Here is a 21403-nt window from a genome sequence, read left to right on the forward strand (position 1 = left end):
TTTGAGATATAGTGTACACCAACTCCAAGTTTATACAAATCTAGCTCCATCATTTTCTTTAATCTGTCTTTCTTGCGGATTGTTTTAATAATAAGTTAAGTTTTCAGGAACAGTTGACTTTAGGCACAAAGAAAAAAGGAATAAAAAAAAATCAAAGGAATTATTAAGTACAGTGGTACCTCGGGTTAAGAACTTAATTCGTTCTGGAGGTCTGTTCTTAATCTGAAACTGTTCTTAACCTGAAGAACCACTTTAGCTAATGGGGCCTCCTGCTGCTGCTGCTGCGCCACCACTGCATTATTTCTGTTCTCATCCTGAAGCAAAGTTCTTAACCTGAGGTAAAATTTCTGGGTTAGCGGAGTCTGTAACCTGAAGCGTATGTAACCTGAAACGTATGTAACCCGAGGTACCACTGTAATCAAAGGAGCTACTAAATACTCTCAAAATCATCTGTGAAAAAGGCAGCAGACAAAGGAAGTGTGCAAAGTTAGCAACCAGGAACACAAAATAAAGTGGGTCAATATCCTGAAAGAGAGATTGAAATGGTGTGGAAAAGATGGCATAAGAGAACTGTGCAAAAAGTTTAACAAATGCAGATATGTTCACTAAGTTGTTCCTGTTAGCAACTTACATAGTGAGAAATTTTTATACCCCTGCAAACTTATGCTTAGAAGTGTGTTAATAGCATGGTTTGGATGCATAGTTACATATAGCCAAGTGAGTAGAGTAGTAGATTGATTTATGACCTTAACCATGCTGCGATCATAGGCATAATAGCTGCAATCAACACAGTTTGATTGGTTTTACTGATCAGTGTGAACTAATTTTATTTCCATTATTAAACTATCTTTAAAAGATCATGTTAAATGCTACCTTTAGGCCTAGATTTCAGAATAATGCTTATTAGTCTTTTTATCCTCCTCCTGCAAATAGTATTACAGATCTAGAACACTGCTGTATAACGCACTTGGGGGGCTTCCTTTGTCCAGTAATGGTAATAGGCTTGCAATTGGTTGCTTAAATGTGTGTTATATTGCTTCAAAGGAAATGGGGCGGGGGCAAGTTCACCTGCACTTTATGCCAACTGATACATAGTGAGACAGTAATTCTGAAGATCAATATGTGTAAGTATATTATAGCATTAATTAAAAAACCAAATGCTGTTTTGCCGTTTTTATTCAAGCATTCCCTTCATGCTTCTTCACATCATGCTGACCCAATGACCAGTTTTCGGTATCAAACATTGGCTGTAAAGTATCCACATATACAGTGGTACCTCGGGTTACATACGCTTCAGGTTACATACGCTTCAGGTTACAGACTCCGCTAACCCAAAAATAGTGCTTCAGGTTAAGAACTTTGCTTCAGGATGAGAACAGAAATTGTGCTCTTGAGGCGCGGCGGCAGCAGGAGGCCCCGTTAGCTAAAGTGGTGCTTCAGGTTAAGAACAGTTTCAGGTTAAGAACGGACCTCCGGAACGAATTAAGTAGTTAACCCGAGGTACCATTGTACTGACATACAGTACACAGTTGACACCTAGAGTGTCTCCAGGAAATACAAAATAATTCTAGGTCTGGAGATAAAAGCTTTGCCAAAATAATAAATTTACCAAGCAGATAGTGCAAGCTGCTTTCAGAACTGAGCCTTGAGTTAAATTAGACCCTGGATTTAGCTTCAGAACAGCCTTGAGACTAAAAACATCCATTGAAACAGAAAGTACACCACCTGCTCCATGAGTATTGCCTTCTTGTTCCTCCCTAAACTTGTAGTTTACAGGTGCACTCTTATGGAGTACCAGTCAGCTACAAGTTACAATATTTAAACATGCCTGACTGAACGTAGCTTTGGCTTTGAATGCATGAAAGGGCCAATGGCTGTCAGAAGGAGGAGAGGAGGTGGGGTCAGCCACAGGTCTTGGGGTACCCTTGACAATGTGACTTTGTGTTTCCCCACCTCCCACCCCACAATATGAGCAACAAGCCCTTGGCTCTCTCCATAGCCCTGGTGGACTTATTAGGAAACAGCAGGTAGCATTAGGGGAGCGGTGGTCATCATGCAGTACAGACACACACAGGTACTTAGCCAGCATTGCCACCACACTCATTTATCCACAATGCAATGCCCACAACACATGTATTGTATTGTGAGAAAATTAGCATAATGCAGGGTAAGTACTTGAGTGGCGGAGGCAGCACTGAAAGGAGCATTAGGCCTAAGCACCTGGATTCACTAGCCGCCATGTTGGTTTCCATGCAGTGCTCATGCATCACATGTATTGTGGGGAAATTCACATGGCAGGGGCACCAACAAGCCCCATTGCCCAGGTGCTGATACTCCTGTCAGTGCCTGCCATGTGATGGTGGGCCTGGCCAGAGACCCAGCACTTGCCTAAGAATATAGTGTGATGTGCTGGTGCAGGCCTGGGAGAAGCTGTAATGTTGATATTTGTTTCCCCTCCTATTACCCTCAGCTGCTTAATGCTTCTCGTTTCACTGAATTATGGGACAATGACCATTAACCCGGGGCAGTGTAAGGTGGCATGCTAGAGAGAGGAGTAGGAGTGGATTTAGCACTTTGAATGGAAAATCCAATACAGTGGTACCTCGGGTTACATATGCTTCAGGTTACAGACTCCGCTAACCCAGAAATAGTGCTTCAGGTTAAGAACTTTGCTTCAGGATAAGAACAGAAATTGTGCTCCGGCGGTGCGGCGGCAGCGGGAGGCCCCATTAGCTAAAGCGGTGCTTCAGGTTAAGAACAGTTTCAAGTTAAGTACGGACCTCCGGAACGAATTAAGTACTTAACCTGAGGTACCACTGTACTTACTTCCTTTCCGAACGAAATTCAAAGCAGTGACACCTATAAGGGGACATGGCTCTTGGCTTCTCAGTTAAGTGAAGAGGAGAAGGAACCATAGAGGAACTGATTCCAAGGGTAATGAAGGAATGCAGCGTGCAAGAGGGAAATGACTCTGGTTGGGGTGCTACAAATAACGAACATTCTGACTCTAGTTGGTACTGTAATTCCAGTCACTTTCATATATGCCTGCTACAGTTTATGTGTATTTTGAAATGTGCAAAAATATTTGTGTGTCATTCCCAATAGAAAGCACCGTTCCCCTGCAAACCTGCCTTCTGACTGCCTGTTTACTTTAATAAACAAGTTCCCCATCTGTTACATTAAACATGTTAATATAGGTCTACAAAGTACAATGACATCTAGTGCTTAAAATACCCAAATGAAATGTCAGAGTCCAATTGCATATACAGAGTTCAAAAGTGGCAGTGTCCTGAATCCACCTCTGCTACTAAAAGGCCGTTTAATAATCCACGTAAGTATCTCACAGGCGTTCTTAAGTAATTGGCATGTGTGGGACCAGATGTAGAGATACAGTTACAGCAAATCCTGGCCAAAGCTTTTTAACCACACTATCGCAACCACATTTCAACTGTGGGTTGTTGCTGCTTTTGTTTCCTCCTATGCAATCGAGCTCTGAGATTTACGGAGACACACGACTTTCTATAACAAATATCTGAGACTTGTAGCTCTTGATGAAATCAGTAAAATCCCATTGATGAAAGTAGGAATGGTTCCTCTGGCAAACCAAAATATGCCTCTAACACTGGGTATCCCAGTGTTGTAGTTTTACAATTCAGTACACAATTGAGCTGCTGCTACCCACAGTATTCTTGTGGGCAATTATTGTGTTCATAATAAAGATATATGTTCCTGTTCATTTAGATTCCTGTAACGACAAAAAGTTGAATAAAAGGTTTTTATGTTATTTGTATCTATTGTTTTTCTTCTCCTTTGTATCCATGAGTTGTTGTTTTTTAAATTTACATTGCATTGTGAAGGAAACACCTTATCTTAAGTTTGTGGTTTACTCTACCATTCAAATTTTGCATTGGCACAAAAGGTTTGTTCCTCATCTGTGTTTTGGCTCTGTTTGCTATGAAGTTTATGTGCAAAACACTGAGAAGAATACTGAGCACAAATGTGTGCATTAAATAGAATTCATCTGTGTTCTTCTGTTGTTAACCGATTTCCAAGGGCTATTTTCAGCAGGGAGAACTGTTTTCTGTGCACAAAAACGAGCTGTTCTTTACAGATAAGTGTTCCAAACTTTGCAAAAGGTTTTTTAGATATATTATACAAAATCGAAAACATTTTAAACAACAGTTGCATAAGATAAAATATGTACAATACTGTGCTGTGTGCAGAATTCAGCATCCTATTGAGAATTCAAGCTAAGGGTCAAGGCTTCATCACTGAGGCCCAGCTCATATGTCATGGCAAACCACAGGCTCAGCAAACTATAACTTACTGTGAACAAGGAAGTGTGCTGGTATATGCTGCTCAAATCACACCACCCCTCTCCATACTGTGTTGCGCTGAGAAGAAGCAAACCAGCATGCCAGATTGGCATTATGGCTGAGCCAGCAGCACTCACGGGGGTTTTTTTTGGGGGGGTGTCCTTATTTGGGGGAGTTATAGCATTATGCATAAAAAGGTAAAGGTACCCCTGCCCGTTCGGGCCAGTCTTGCCAGACTCTAGGGTTGTGCGCTCATCTCACTCTATAGGCCGGGAGCCAGCGCTGTCCACAGACACTTCCGGGTCACGTGGCCAGCGTGACAAGCTGCATCTGGTGAGCCAGCGCAGCACACGGAACGTCGTTTACCTTCCCGCTGGTAAGCGGTCCCTATTTATCTACTTGCACCCGGAGGTGCTTTCGAACTGCTAGGTTGGCAGGCGCTGGGACCGAACGACGGGAGCGCACCCCACCGCGGGGATTCGAACCGCTGACCATGCGATCGGCAAGTCCTAGGCGCTGAGGTTTTACCCACAGCACCACCCGCGTCCCTCAGCATTATGCATAGTTCCAGACAATTATATGAAATAATTTATTCAAGATGCATAAAATCTTGGTGCAGAATCTGGCTTATTTGAGTATAGATTTGTTTTATCTAGATTATAAACTACAGGCACCAAAAGAAACTAGCTAAGACAGTTTCCATTACAATATAAAGTAATTGAATTTAGAATATCAACACCCTCTTTAACCTGCCTTCATCTGCCTGTAATTGAAATTTTAACAGAAAATATGAAATGCAAAATATGTAGCAAAAAGCATAGCTATTGCCTTTTTAAAAAAAAAATCTAGAAAGACATACCAAAATATACAAAGTCAATTTTTATAAATCAACTTTGGCTCACTCCTTTCCACATACTACTTATTTCTGAAAGGTGCTTTCTGGTGTTAAATCTGTATGGCAATTCTCTAGAATTCTATAAGGTTATATTTTATCATATTTGAGGGGGGTTTTCCTATATCAATGCCATCAGCTTCCTGACTGATATGGAATCCCCCATATATGTGTGTGTATTTAAATTCCACCTATTGTGTAAAAGGGCCTTCTTTTCACAGTAGTCTGTTTTTGAGCATTGAATGAAGCATAAAAGATGTCCCGTGGACAGTTGAGAGGGATAAAATCTCCCTTTATAAACCATGGAGATTATCCTTTGATACTTGCTGTAGTGTCTGATGTGATGGGAAATGTCTGTAGAGCCCCTAGTACCTTACCCTGGACATGAAATAAATAGATTTAATAGAAAGTGAATCATGTGAGGTGGCTCGAAGTGGCCTTTCTACCCAGTTTGCTCAACTCCAGTTACTAACAGGCTTGTGACAAGAACATGAAGTTCAAGTTAATGCAGCACGCTCAATGGCTTTTCTGTAATCCCTGACCTGAATGCTTTGAGCATGTACCTAACCGTTGCTTTTTTTTGTTGTTTTTTGCCAACAATTGAGAGTAGAGGAGAGAGCTTTGCACATGCACTCAGAGTTTGGCACTTCAGGAATAATAGTCTGCTCATGTCTAGAAGGACAAATAGATCTCCTTTAGAAGTGAGAAAATGGGTTATTGTGAGTGAAAGCTGCAGTATACCATTGTGTGTTCTCCAGTGAACTGTTTCCCATGACGTATGTGGCAAGAGTGCTAAAATGTCTTACCCTGCTCTATATTGGTTGCAATGAAATTTCAGAAACAACAAAATCTTCATTTGCTTATACTAAAAAATGAGTGCACCCATGAAAAATATTTGCAAGGCTCGCCAATTCAATATTATTGTGGTGTTAAGCACACATGGACTTGAGATTATATTTTAAAGATATATTCAAGTTTCCTGATTTTATTATGCTGTTCGTTGTTCATATTTTTTATTTCCCCCTATCTACTTGTTTAAGACAAGCTATTTTGATCCTCTGTCTTTCCAAAATGCCATTTATTTATTTATTAATAATATTCATATATGCAGTCTCAGTAATTTTTTCCTATTAATGTAAAGTTCAGGTTTTGTGCTGCTGACACATGCACATCCTTTCCAGTCTTAAATGACACAAAAGTGAATTAAGAAGGGAATTAATTAAAGTGACAGCCCAATCCCCTGCATTTTAAGTACCTCCCACTGAGGTCAGTAGAGTTTAGTTCCAAGTAAGCAGGCATAAGTTTGCAGCCTAAATGCCAATCTGACACCACTTTCCCCTGCAATAAACATGATCACAATCAATTAATTTATGGCAACTTTCAGAGGGGCACCTTGTTGGTTGCAGCAAAAATAGCTGGATTTATACTGGATTTATTGTAACGTGTAAACCTTATGCCACAAGATATCTGTTAGCATTGGAGCAAACAAATGCAAGTGGAAATCAATTTGTTCAATGGGGAATTCCTGATCCTTCCTCTCCTCTGCAGTCCTCTGCACTCCCCTCAAAGCTACTCCTTTGCTGGTTGGGGGACCCTCTGAAATGGCATTGGATGCAGTTTGAGGGGCTACAGTGAGAGGGGGAAATTGGAAATCAGTGGGACATTGAACAAGCTCAGGAACTTTACTTTATATTGTAAACAGCCCTGTGATCCTCAGATGAAGGGTAGTATAGAAATGTATAAATGTATAAATGAATGAATGAATGAATGAATGAATGAATGAATAGGTACTTGCCTAGGGTACCATTGGACCCATGACATCCAAATATCTTTCTCCCATTTGATAACAATACTCCTTTTGAAGCTTACACAGGCTCATATCTAGGAGCTGGACTTGACTTGGAGTGTTCCTGTTTAGAGTGAGCTAGAATTGATGAATAAGGACTTTTGATGTTCTGATATAACTCATACCAGATTTGAACTCTCAAATGATTTGCTTGGACTGTTGTAGACCATTATTTGTCTTACGTTTTTGAACCGCCGACCCATGAGGCCAAATTTGGCCCACCAGGCCCTTTTCCTAAAACACACACAGACATGTGTCCCAGTATTGACGTCATATATGACGGTGTGGGTCTGGTAGAAATGTAGCTGGATCGGCTCTAACGCAGCTGATGTCTTTAGAAAGCAGGATTGAATAGTCAGAGCATCAGTTTAGGGGATGCAAACCTGCAAATACTAAAATGTTTGCATGCTGTAACTTTCATAAAATAAAAATATTTACCTTGCTTATTGTTCTGTTGCTTCCTGTATGGTTTGTGGAACCCTTGGACCAAAGCACTTTTGATGTGCCCCTACTGCATGACTACTCACAGTGAACAAAAAGAAGTACCGTATTTTTTGCTCTATAAGACTCACTTTTTCCCTTCTAAAAAGTAAGGGGAAATGTGTGTGCGTCTTATGGAGCGAATGTAGGCTGCGCAGCTATCCCAGAAACGAGAACAGCAAGAGGGATTGCTGCTTTCACCGCACAGTGATCCCTCTTGCTGTTCTGGCTTCTGAGATTCAGAATATTTTTTTTCTTGTTTTCCTCCTCCAAAAACTAGGTTTGTCTTGTGGTCTGGTGTGTCTTATAGAGTGAAAAATACGGTACCTCTTCTGAATACATTAAATCCCAGACAGGTTATGGAGGAGCCAATGAAACTTTTGAACCCTGAAACAATTTATAACATGGCAAACCAATCTTGGAGACAGCAAATTCTCTGCATTCTCTTTGACATTGTTCTGAACTGGCTTGTATAATCACAACAGCTTCCTTTAAGAAAACCAAAACCTTAATGAGCCGCCACAGTGTGTGAATATAGCATCTGGATTACCTGTAGCAATTATCATTTAACATTTAAAATACTAGTTATTTTGACATACAGAGTTTTATATTTGAGGATATGTCCCCAAGCACTGCTCTTGAAGCAGAAAGAGGTGGTAGAACCCTCTGGTTGTACCACTCCATAGTATATATAGGGAGTCACTTCTTTTTTGTTTAAAGCTCCTTCACCTTAATGTTCTCCCTGATGCCATAACTTTCTATTTGAATGGAATGGTTTTGCTTTGTATGGGTTTGGTTCTACATGAAGAAAGTATTTCAAAACAGTGCTCATTCCCCCAGAGTCTTTAGTGACACATTCCATTTTGTGGCTTTAGGATTATTTCACCTCTTTAGTTAATGTTCGCTCATTTGCATGGACATGGACACGATTAAAGTGTGGATGGAAGGGGACAGAAGATGGCAAGTTCCAACCCAACAATGTTTTGCATATTGTGACCCCCTTCACTTTCCAACCTTGTGTGATTGGGGTTCATGCTTTATCTGGGCTCCCACTCATGCAAAGGGTTCTATTTGTGTTCAAGTGAATGTGACAAGAAGTCCCTCGCAGAACTTCTGTTCTCAGCACAATAATAGTCAGGGACTGAACATATGTGGCAATGTGCATGGGAACACTGAAGCATAGTTTGCCTAGTGAATGGATACCGAACTCACACGTGCCTGAGCACGCCTGTTCTTTTGCCTGTGCAGAGCAGAATATCCAGTGAACACTGTTACTATGAAGAGTACATTCTTCAACATTTCCCAAATATTTTCAGAATGAATACAAGTGTTCTTACTAAGGTCTGTGGCAAGGTGGTAGAGCACATGCCTTGCATGCAAAGGTCCCAGGTTCAATCCCTGATGTCTCCAGGAAGGGCTGGGAAATGAACCCCTTCCTGCCTGGAACCCTGGTAAGCCATGTGTCTCTGTGTCAACAGTGCTGAGCTAGATGGTCTGACTTAGAATATTAGGAATATAAGAACCAGTGTATGCTGAGGTCCACCTCTGAGGGTCTTCTGGCGGTTCCCTCACTGCAAGAAGTGAAGTTGCAGGGAACCAGGCAGAGGGCCTTCTCGGAAGTGGTGCCCTCCCTGTAGAATGCCCTCCCATCAGATGTCAAGGAGGTAAATAACCACAACTTTTAGAAGACATCTGAAGGCAGCTCTGTATCAGGAAATTTTAAATCTTTGATGTTTTATTATGTTTTTGTATATACTTGAGCCTGCCCAGATGGTGGTGTATAAATAATAAAGTTGCTGTTGTTATGAGAGAGAATATATCAGGGTGCATGACCTTCATTGGTGAAGCATTTTCTAATGATTTTCAAGCTTTTTAAGGTTTTTAAAATGAATTCTTGCTTCCCTTTCTGCGAAACAGAACCTTTGAGAGCAGAAAATGTCCCAATAAGGGTCCCTCACACATTTTCCAGTTGTGCATTTGAAGTACTACAATAATTACTACTGCAGTACATGTTTCCTTCAGTTGTTACTGTACAACATCTGTTTCTGACCTTTACTAGCTTTCCCCCCATATAGCTTCTTAAGGAAATCACTTCTTCAAAATATACTTTTGCATTCTGCAGAAATATGGTGTAATGATGGCTGTACTGAAAGAATGATGCACTTGCAAAACAAGTTTGGTATGCAGAGCAAGTGGCACTTGCAAATGTTGGATACTTGAACAATGCTTACTTCTGTGCCTCAAAACACGCTGAAGTAGAAACTTGGACAGTGGCAGCGTGGAGTTAACAAAAATGCTGTGTGTGTGTGTATATATATATATGTATATATATATATAATGCTTTTCTAAAGGAATTGTTTTGCATTCTTAAAGAAAGCACGTATTTCATGCTCTAAAAGTCTGAGGTTTGTAGTTGAAAAAGATTAAGTAAATAATTCAGGATGCGACGTGTTTACCTGTTAATAATTAAGCAGCTTGGTCTGTGTACTTTTTATAGACTTTAGATTTTTTATTTTATTTATTTATTTCTGCCTCATGTGTGCAGATTTTTAAGTTAACGAATCTTCTTCTACGAGAGGAGAGAGTGAAAAGGGGGGTATAAGAACTGAACCCCACTAGCTCTGCATTGTCGTGGAAATGTTATTTCTCCCACTCATTTAGCTAGAACGGAGAGCTGGTAGAACCTTTTTCACCCTTGACTCTGATCACAAGAATTGCTTTTTTAAAAAACAACAACACAGCCACCGCCATCTTACTGATTTTAATAATACACTTATTAATAATACATTCATTCCCACATAAAGTAGAATTTATTGATTTTTTAGATGTTATTGTGTTATAAAAAGTTAACATTAAACTCCACAATGAACATACTAAAGGAAATTTCATGATGAGAGATACTTGTGAATTTTCTGTGTAGAAAGACAACATAAAATAAATTAAGAATACGTTGAATATCTTCTCTGTCTGAAGCTGAAAAGGACTAGGCCTCACCAGAATCTGGATGAGAAATTTGCTGGGAACTCGCACTGTACTGATCCCCTAGGAGGAAAGGCAGAACACTAATGTAACAAATAAGTGAAATACTACCTCACTGGAAAAAACAATAACAAATTTCCATTAATCTTAATAGAGTCAGAATTGTGTCTCTTATCAGTTTTGCTATGTAGATATAGGATTAAGTTTTCAAAAAGGCCCTAGGATAACAGAGTATTCTGTCTTTATCCCTTCTGGCTGTGCTAGGGTAATCCAGGACTGATAGCATGAGTGAATGATACCCCCTCGTCAACAAAAGCTGTACTGTGTTTCCATCTGTGGCAATTTGGCACTTCTCTTTGAGGCTGAAAGGTGGTTTGTTCTACATACTCCATTTAAAGCTTGCTTTTTATGCTATACCTACAAATACCAGGGGGTCAACTAAGGCCAGTTTGATTTTGCCATGTAAATATTCCAACCCCGCCCCCCTTCTCCCCGGCTAACTAGACATAGATAAACTGTCAACTAATTTGATATGTAACACCTAATAACTTTCAGTTACTGTTGACACAGGCTGGATGTGAAATTGTAGCTTAGCAGGGAAAATTTTCGTTTCCCCCTTCACACAATTTCTACCTCAAAATGCAGGCCTTTCTTGTGTGTTTCTCTTGCTCTCTCTACACTGCTACTGTGCTACAATGATACACATAATGCAACAAAATTAGAATAAAACCTTTGACAAAATACTCTCTCCTCCCCCCCTTTAAAACGCATGTGTGTGTTTTAAGGGAAGAGCTACCAAACTAGGTCTTTGAAAGCATGTTCTGAATTTTTTTTAAAAAATTGTATTGAAGTAGTTTTTAAAGGTTGCACAGAAAGAATGAAGATAGATATTTAGAAGGAGCAAATTCCAAATTTCTATGTTATTGCAGCTAGTGCTTTTTTGGGAGGTGGGGTGGGGGAATTAGATATTGGTACTCTCATACTGATTAAAATGTCATGGGTGTCAGGACAAAATGGCAGCTGTGGGCAGCAAAAAAAAAAAGAGGTGCTGGTACTCTACCAGTGAGTACTTTCACAAAAAGGCCCTGATTCCATTTGAAGGTCTCATGCCCAGCATCTACCATGGTACGCTGTCAATTTAATGTGCATAAATAAAATGTCCCACAAATTGCTCAAATTATTGCTGTGGTCTTGGTTGTAGGAAGTGTCACTTAAAAAACTTGCTATTCAGATTTTGTACCTTTTGACATTTAAAAAAAAAATACCTGGCTAATTTGGTAACAATTTATGGCTAACTATACCAAAAGAAATTGAAATAATTCTGTGGGGACTGAATGTTGGTCATCAGTATGTTTCGAGTTTGAAGAGCAGTAGTTTATGAGAAGAGACTTAACATGTTTTGTGTTTGTGTCTTTGTACACCATACTGCCTTGTGTACTGTGTAAGGCCTCATCCACACTTTTGCTTGTTCTGCACCTAGAGAGCACAGGCCTGAGTGGTTTTTTGTTTGCCCCACAGCTTTCCCCAGGGAAAACTGAATTGGTCAAATTCAGTGGTAAATTTCAGGTTTTCCTGGAGGACAGTGGCAGGGCAAACGGAAGTGTGGGCAAGTGGTGGGGACAAGTTAACAGTTGTATAATCCACAGCCCATAATTCAACCAGATTTAGACATGTTTCGATGCTCACGATGCTTGAATATGGCCACAGAGTGAATCATGATGTGAGGCTCTGCCTACTGTGATACACACATTTTCAGTGTTTTGGTTCCAACTAAATTTGTGTTAAATGTGGACTATTTTGAGGTGTGTGTGTGTGTATATAATATTTCGATATATGAACCATATCGTGCTCTTCTTTATGCCTTCTAATAAAGCTTGGTAGGGATGGTGATAGGGGAGAGAAAAAGTTGTAACTACCTCTTTACAACCATAGTGGCATCTCACTTATATCTAGGGCAAATTTAAATAACACATTAGTACTTGAAGTGAAAGGTTAAGCTTATCTCCATTTCTCTTGGTCAAATTGCAGTATGCTGAAAAAACTTTTTATCAGTGTAGCAAGTAAAGGTCAGAAGTACTTGCCATTTAATTACGCCTCTCAACCTTATTTTTGGCAGTAGTAAATGTAAAAAAAAATACGAAAAGAAAACCAGGCAAGTTTTTATTTGGTGTGTTGGTTTTTGAAGTGCCATTTAGCCTGTTGTTTCCGTTTGTGTTAAAGAAACGCTAGGGCTCCATCTGCACAATGCATTTACATTTTTCAGTATTCCAGTGTCCCATGGGAAAACACATTTGAAATTGAGGGAGTTTCCAGGACACTTTGTCAAGTGAAATGGGGGCAGCTATCAGTTATGCAAAGAAAGGAGTGAGCTGGGCTTTTGCAAGCCTTTGGGTGAGCCTAGAATAATTCTCTGAAGTTAAGTTTACTCTAACTTGTGACTGGTGCATGTGTAAACATTTTTTTGTTATGTAACTTGTTTATATTGACAGTCTTTCTGTGCCATTTAATTTTTGTTTTTCCCTATGTTTTTCCCTATGTGTGCCTTGGTATTGCTTACTTTAGTAAAAATTCATTTTTTTGTTAGCTAATATTTTGGTTAACATCTAAATATACAACTATATGTACATGGTGATGCCATTTAGATATGATCAGCTATCTCAGACTTTTTGAAGTTAAACATCTGAATGCTTCAGACATATCTTTATATTACATTTTCTAACTGTTATATAGTTGAGTGAGCATAATGTTGAAATTATGTATCTGTATACATAAAAGGTAAAGGTAAAGGTACCCCTGCCCGTACGGGCCAGTCTTGACAGACTCTAGGGTTGTGCGCTCATCTCACTCTATAGGCCGGGAGCCAGCGCTGTCCACAGACACTTCCGTGTCACGTGGCCAGCGTGACAAGCTGCATCTGGCGAGCCAGTGCAGCACACGGAAACGCCGTTTACCTTCCCGCTAGTAAGCAGTCCCTATTTATCTACTTGCACCCGGGGGTGTTTTCGAACTGCTAGGTTGGCAGGCGCTGGGACCGAGCAGCGGGAGCGCACCCCGCTACGGGGATTCAAACCGCCGACCTGACGATCGGCAAGTCCTAGGCGCTGAGGTTTTACCCACAGCGCCACCCGCGTCCCATCTGTATACATGTTTTGAATTAAAAGCTCTATGCTTTCCATCCTGGGTTTGGAGCTGAAAAGACTGCCTTAAATGACAGGGAAATGTGACCTTCTTTTGGACCTCAAACCATTTAACCATGGTATCATTCTAAGTCTGTGAGTTAGGGTTGGGATCACTTAGCTGCAGTGGTCCTGCTCCTCTCTTATGGGAATAGATATATTTAATGTTTCATGGTTTGACTGCATTCAGACAGCATTTCGTTCTTAAGTTCGTTTCTTAATCTGTTCATTTTTGCATTTTATGTGATCTTTCACATGATGCAAAGGCCATTTCTGGAAATCTCGTAGAATTTAGTGGAAGTTTAGCACCCATTTCTACATTCATTGTTTCCCAGGAAAAAATACGTTTTGCAACTGCATTACCTTGGAAAATTGTGACAGTTTTACATTTATGAAATTTGGAGGACTATAAAGGCATAGAGTCCTTTCCCACTATTTAAATTTTAGTGTGCCATGTCAGTATATTGATTAAAAAGCCACAGTTCCATTACACCAAGGTAGTGCTATGTAAAAGGCGTGCTAGAAATTGGGGCGGAACTGCTATCATCATAACCAATAAACCCAACACAACAAAACCCATGTCTGAATGCAGCCTTAGTCTTGTCTTCTAAGCTGTTCATCAAATTGCTGAGAGAGATCGTCAGAAATCTGTAGTTCAGTGTCACAGTGAACATATTTCCACTTCCTCCAATCCAGGTGTGGCAAATGCATACCCTCCAACATTCCAGTAAGGCAAATCAGGACATGACCTCGACTTAAGCCCCATCCCCTCTCACTCAGGTCCCATCTCCTCTCTCTTGGCTCCCTCCCTCGGGGCTCAACCCTGCCCCATCCGGAAGCTAGTGCTGCTTCCGGAAGGCGAGAATATAGCACCAAAAAAAAGTGTGTCTTTTGGTCCCGCAGGACCAAAGTGGGACATCCCAGGATGGAATCAGGAGCTGGGTGTGTGTTTCTGTAAATTTGGGGTGTTCCGCTTAAAACAGGACAGTTGCGCAGTATGTAAATAGATTGCCTGGATATGTTTATTCAGGCAGTTTTGTGCTGGATGAAGAGAACACATTCAAGTTCAGCCTGGGCAGAAAGAAGGTATTCATGGTGAGGATTGTAATGACTCCAGAGTTAGATGTTTTGGATGGGGCAACCCTCCCACTTACGGATTAGTTGTGAGACTAATAGTTAAATGGAGTTTCTTGGAAAAGCTGCAGGTCTGGATCCAAAGAATGGCACAAATATTTCACAATGTGTCCAAGGAAGGGTTCAACTTGTGTTCCTCAAATAGCATTTTTCTATGCTGCATGGCAAACATTTTTGAAACTGAGGAGTTTCACAAGTAGTTTGTGATGATATGGGGTCTGCTTTTCAAAGTAAAAAACTTGTTTAAAAAGCCACTCAGCACAAACAGGACCCATGGCACACCTAAAACAGTTCTTACTGAGTAATTCTAAGCTTCTCACTGCAAAATCTCTTTTATATAGACTTGACTTAGGACTTACTTTAAATTTTCTAACATAATTTATATATTAGGATTGTATTAATTTTATCTGAAAGTAAGTTCCAAAAGAATAAAGTTAAATAATAATAATTTTACCCTTTTACTTTTGGCTGTGTGCTTTTAAAATAATAATCCTTACGGAATGAAAGAAAAAAAACCTTCTAATAACTTCTTAAGTTCACACTTGAGACAATTCTGAAGTTTCACCAGTTAATACAAAGCCATTTGTAACTTACAGAAATTCTAAAAGCATTAGACACTTGGTTTTTTTAAAATAGATTTTTTAAAATGTGCAATTTTTAGCTCCTAAATTATTAAAAGTATTTACTTGCAACATTCCTCATAAATGCATCTCTAGGCTAAGAGAGAGTGGTAAAATGTTCATTATTGCAGGCAATTACTTTTGTTCTTAATAGAGAAAGAAACCTCACTTTTACTGAAAAATGAGTGGCAATTTTATCCATGGATCTATTGACACTTCCATATTGTGATGCCATATGTAATTTCTCTCCCCCCCCCCCAAATAATATAAAGGCAGTATGGTGACTATTAGTGTCATACTTGCGTGCTTGTCACCTGCACTGTAACTGTGAATGTTTGGGTGTTTTGTCTTATTTAAACAGATGGCTATATGTTGATGTATATACACAATAAGGTGTCTACTTACAGCTAAATGCTTAGTCACTTGAATGTTATGAAAATGAAAGACGTTCGAGAAGATCACTAAACACAAGTCTTTTCTTTTCTTTTCAGCAGCACAGAAAAGAAGTGTTAGGAATTGCTTTTACCCCCTTTGGTATCCGACGAAGAAAGGTAACATTAACTTGAATATTGAAAATAATTAAGAAGTTATTAAAACTTCTAAATGCTGTGTGGTTGTTATAGTACTGTTAGGGGTTGTTTGTTTGTTTGTTTGTTTGTTTGTTTGTTTGTAAAAAGACTGTGTGCATTGGGTACAGAGGCATTTTAAAATGTCAGGGACTGACCACAAAAATCTTAATCTCGAGATAGTAGAGTTCTCCCCAATGCATCTTGGATTAATATACAGTTGTACCTTGGAAGTTGAACAGAATCCATTCTGGAAGTCCGTTCGACTTCCAAAATGTTCAAAAACAAAAGCACGGCTTACGATTGGCTGCAGGAAGCTCCTGCAGCCAATCGGAAGCCCCACCGAACATTTGGCTTCCAAAAGAACGTTCAGAAAATGTCTGAAACAGTCGCTTCCAGGTTTCAGTCGTTTGGGAGCCAAAACATTCGAGAACTAGGCTGTTCAAAAACCAGGGTACGACTGTAGTAATGATCAAAGTTCCTCCCCCCGCCCAAAATCAGGAGACCTTCGGTCATCTTTTTGTGTCAATCCAAGACATAGAAATATGACCCAGTCCTTGTCTTTTTAAAGCAGCCCCCTATTCAGTGTAATAGCAATGTAGTGGAGTTCTTTGCCCTCACCTATAAAAAAGGCACACTATGAGGACTTTGCAAAATGAAGTCAGAAAAAAACCTCTTAATATCATAATTTAAAAAATAAGAGCATTCAAATTATTGTAATGCTGGCTGAAATGAGCACTGACATCATAGTCCCTTGAACATATATGCCCATTATTCCATTATAATCACAAAATTAAAAGCAGCAGACCTTGCTAGTTTCCTATATGGTGTAATTATACATGTTTCAGAAGTTATTTGGAGTACTGAATCTTGGACAGGTGGTTTTTAAATTATTTGTAGCATTGCAAAATTTTGTTAAATGTCTCCCACACTGCTACAACTTTAATTTTTAAGCATTCTTTTTTTGCTTCTTTCTTCAATAGAATGTGTTTACTACTAGAAATAACTTAAATTTTGAATACTGGAGGCATTTATAGAATAGGGAATGAACTAATATGACAGCTTGCACTGGAAATGTGATGTAAATTATGTTGGTCAAGCATAAATCCACTGAAATCAATGGATTTCACATACATACATACATACATACATACATACATACATACATATATTCCTGCCAACCTAGCAGTTCGAAAGCACGTCAAAGTGCAAGTAGATAAATAGGAACCGCTCCGGCGGGAAGGTAAACGGCGTTTCCGTGCGCTGCTCTGGTTCGCCAGAAGCGGCTTAGTCATGCTGGCCACATGACCCGGAAGCTGTCTGCGGACAAACGCCGGCTCCCTCGGCCCATAGAGTGAGATGAGCGCCGCAACCCCAGAGTCGGTCACGACTGGACCTAATGGCCAGGGGTACTTTTACCTATATATATATATATATATATATATATATATATATATATATGAGAGACATACGAACATAATTCACCTAGCTCACATATAATGTGGAACCACAGTTTAGCGCTGCATGAATGAGCAGGGAGGAGCCTGGGCAAAGCCTGAGGCTCACGTGCCTCTCCCTTTTCAAGACCCCATAGTCCTGCAGTGGCCAGGACACCTAGGCTGACCAAGTTTTTGGTTTCCTGAGCCTTCAAAATGAAGTGCCTCCCACACTGACTCACCAGTCCAGTAGCGTGAGGAGCACACTAAGTGGGAGGCTGTGAAGTGCAGGAAAACCACCCTTATTCAGGCCAGAGAATTTACTCTGTAGAAATTCCACTTTTCCAAACGGGGGAGTTGACCAAAGGCAGAGTTCATTTCTAACCCTTCTCAGGACTAGTAGCTCAGCACAAGCTCCTCCTACCTTTCCCTGTGGGATCCTCTGCCTTCTCGTGCCTTGTGGGAGGAGTATATGAGTTCAAGGCTTTGTTTGGGCTCTTTCTTGTGGATGGACTTAGCACCGCTGAACCGTGGTTTAGGGTGTTGTGCAAATGTAGCCTTTTATGTATTCAGCCTCTTCTCCATTTTGCCTTTGAAATATGAAATGATGAATTTAGGCAAACACAATACTTGCATCGGCAGCATCCTTCAGTCTGGAAAGTCAGCTCCCTGTCCTCAAGTAAGAGGCCATCCTTACTTTATTTTATGTCAATCTATTGAAAGCCATGGATCAGCTTTATTAGTCATCACTGAAAAAAATGTGTGTGAGATTGTAAGCAAAATAATAATATCCATTGCTAATATCGAAATGCACAATCCATTCATAGGTTGTTAGGAACATTTTATTTTGATTCTTGTGTTATATATTGTTTTATGAATTGTCCTTTGTTGAAGGATGGCTTAGAAATGTTTAAAATGGTATGTGTGTATAATTTATCTCCCTTTGTATTTATATAAAGGTGGGAAGCATAGCTAGCAGTAGATAAGAGCACATTTTTTGCTCATTTTTGCCAAGTGGTGCAGAGGAGAACATTAATTAGCTAAAGTATTGGTTGTAACACTGCTTGAAAACAAATAATTAAGTACTGCTCTTTAGTAGGTTTATGCCTACTAAATGTAGCCCTAGGAGTGAAATTTTCTGAAGTCCCATTTAAATAAAACATCCCAATGATCCTAGATGCCAGTGAAACCTTAAGGCTCACCTCTAGCACCTGAATTATGTGTTGATATGAAGGAGTTGGACTCTTGTTTATAATTTCTTAGAATTCCACAGCCCAGCTATTTTTATTTAGTTGTACTGAACATTAATTTGATTTAACTGTGTAAGAGATTCACATTTTTTTTTGTATCCACGAACAGTACATTCAAGTGCAGAATGTTAAAACTGTCAGCAATCTTTAAATCAAACTCCTGCAGTAATGTGCATTTGAAACTCCAGCAGCTCACCAATTTGGCACCAAGCTTGCTCAGGATAGTGTAAAACTGTTAAACCTCTTTCACGTCTTTCATTCCCTTTCCTTTATTTGGACGTAATTACTGTAGTGGGGCTGTGGGGCTTGAGAATTCATATAGCAGAAGCAGAGAGAGGAAACTGCAGGGAAACTATAAATCTGTGTGTAATATTGAGCTGCAATGTATGCTGAATGCTAGGAGATAGCTGTCATGTGAGTGTTTAGGGAAGAAGGCATCTAGTTTTCCCGACTCTTCTAATCAACCTTTTCCATGACTTTCAAGCTTTCAAGCCTGCGGGGATGGAAAATGCAAACTCCTAATTCCACATGCTTTTTCAGTTTAATTTTTATGGGTCTTACTTTGTGTTTAATTTCCTATACTGTTAATTAAAGGAGCCTTAATGAGTACAATCAAATGGACAGACAGGACTTTTACAGCTTCAAGTTTAAAATATGGAGATATTTTAAAAGTTGGATGTGTATTTATTGCCTCAGCTACATTTCTGTTTTTACTAACTTCTTTAAATAAAAACAAAAACAAGAGACCATTAATATCAACCAATCTCATTTCCCTTTCCCTTTCTTTTATTTATATTTCCGCCAACAAAAAGTATAAGGATGACCTGCCTGTTTGTGTACCCATTATATCATATAATGCAGAACCAAATATAACAATTGGATGGGATATTGGGCAGGGTTGTGAGCAAGATTTTAAATGAGGAGAAACAAAAAAAGTGAGGAGTTCCGTGAAATGTTATCCTAACTTTGATTATCTATAAATCCATATATTGCTCTATATGCTGAATAATAGGAGAAATCAGTTATATCTTTTGCTGTAATCTTCATCCACTATGGTTAATTTGGTCTTTCTGTACGGTGTGTGTTTTTAATTGACAGCACTTTGCTTTCACTGTAGCTTTTCAAATTTCAGTGTGTTTCCTTTTTAAAATCTGCTTCCTTCCATGCACATATATCATATAGAATATTCCAATATTTGGGGGAGGGGGAGAGATTTTCATTGTTTATGTAGCCAAAAAGGCTACATAAGGAAGGTATCATCGGACTTGGGGAACCTCAAGTTTACAAAAGTACAAAAATCTTCAGAGGGAATAAAACCCAAGCAACCTGATGAAACTGAGAGTGCTTGGTGACTGTGTAATAGTCACTGACAGTTGGGAGGAAAAATGGAAAACCATAGATTGGGAGGCATAATGGAATAGAGTGGCTGGAATTCTGAACAACGGCTCTTCATGCTGCAACATTTTGTTGCAAGTCTTGAAATTGAATTTGAATTGAAATTGAAATACTTTATTGTCACTTGTACGACTTGTATACAGTGAGATTACACGAGCACCCCCCCACTCAGCTCTCTTAGTCTTAATTCCCCTCGTTTACTGATGCACACCCACCAAACCCAAAAGTCAGTTGCCCTGTTGTTATCTTTTCATTCAGCAGCCTAACAGCCCACGGATAGAAACTGTTCTTTACCCTGTTGGTGTGACTAATCATGCTTCTATATCTTCTGCCTGAGGGCAGGAGATCAAGAAAGTGCTGGCCACCCTGAGAATTTTCCTCACTCTCCTGAGGCAAAGTTGTTCTGCTATTTTATCCAGCGGTTTCACGGGACAGCCCATAATATCTTGTGCTATATTCACCACCCTCTGTAGGCACTTCCTATCAGATGATGTCAAACCAGCGTACCACACCATGATGCAGTATGAAAGGACACTTTCTGTTGTTGACTGGTAGAAGGATATCATCAGATGTTGATTGACATCGTTCTTCCGCAATACTCTGAGGAGATGGAGTCTCTTTTGGGCTTTCTTAACCACCTGGGTTGTATTTATTTTGCAAGTAAGGTATTCACTGAGATTCTCCTCTCTTCCTCCGAAAGTCCAACACCATCTCCTTTGTCTTGCTGATATTAAGGTGCAAGTTGCTCCCTAGGCACCATGTAGATATTTTTTGGACCTCCCCATTGCTGTGGGAGAAATAGAGGGCATGCTTGAGAATGTAAACTATGCATCTATTAGACCTGGACCAAATTAAGAATGCCCCCCCTTTTTTTTAGTGTTTTCACTCACATTGAAATTTTTCAGCAACATTTAAAGGGAAAGGGAAATTATTTTCATGGGAAGAGAAACAAAGTGGCCGGCTTTTTAAAATCCTCTTCAGAGGTGCTTTTTGAAAATGTCTGCCAGTGCCACCGTAAAAAAAAATAGATGCTTTCTGCTCAGTGATCATTATAACCAGAAATATAAGCAAGGTTAAGACATAGTGACTCAAACCAACTTCATTTTGTAATTTAGGAACAAATACAGCCTGAACCTTCTGCTGAATAGAAATACTGGGTCCATCTGTTCTAATAGTGACTGCATAACATCTACGTGGCATCAGTACTTGCTGTTAAATTAACTTACTTGCAGTGGTACTGAGAAATTCTAGATAGGCAGTGTCAAGAACATTGCTATGTATAGTAGGTACAGGGTAATATTAGTATGTAAACA

General features: G+C 39.7%; 1 protein-coding gene across 6 annotated transcripts in view; it reads left to right on the top strand.

Moving 5' to 3' along the window:
* Positions 1–21403, top strand: part of ZBTB20 (zinc finger and BTB domain containing 20) — a 484288-nt gene that overhangs the window by 71831 nt on the left and 391054 nt on the right. For 4 of the 6 annotated variants that reach the window (XM_053386091.1, XM_053386092.1, XM_053386087.1 and 1 more), the window contains exon 2: positions 15935–15994. The gene's annotated coding sequence lies outside the window, so the exon portion shown is untranslated. The remainder of the gene's footprint in view (positions 1–15934; positions 15995–21403) is intronic. The other 2 variants (XM_053386089.1, XM_053386088.1) reach the window with 1 other exon arrangement.

Source organism: Podarcis raffonei, chromosome 4 (genome assembly GCF_027172205.1).
Source record: "Podarcis raffonei isolate rPodRaf1 chromosome 4, rPodRaf1.pri, whole genome shotgun sequence".
Lineage (NCBI taxonomy): Eukaryota > Metazoa > Chordata > Lepidosauria > Squamata > Lacertidae > Podarcis > Podarcis raffonei.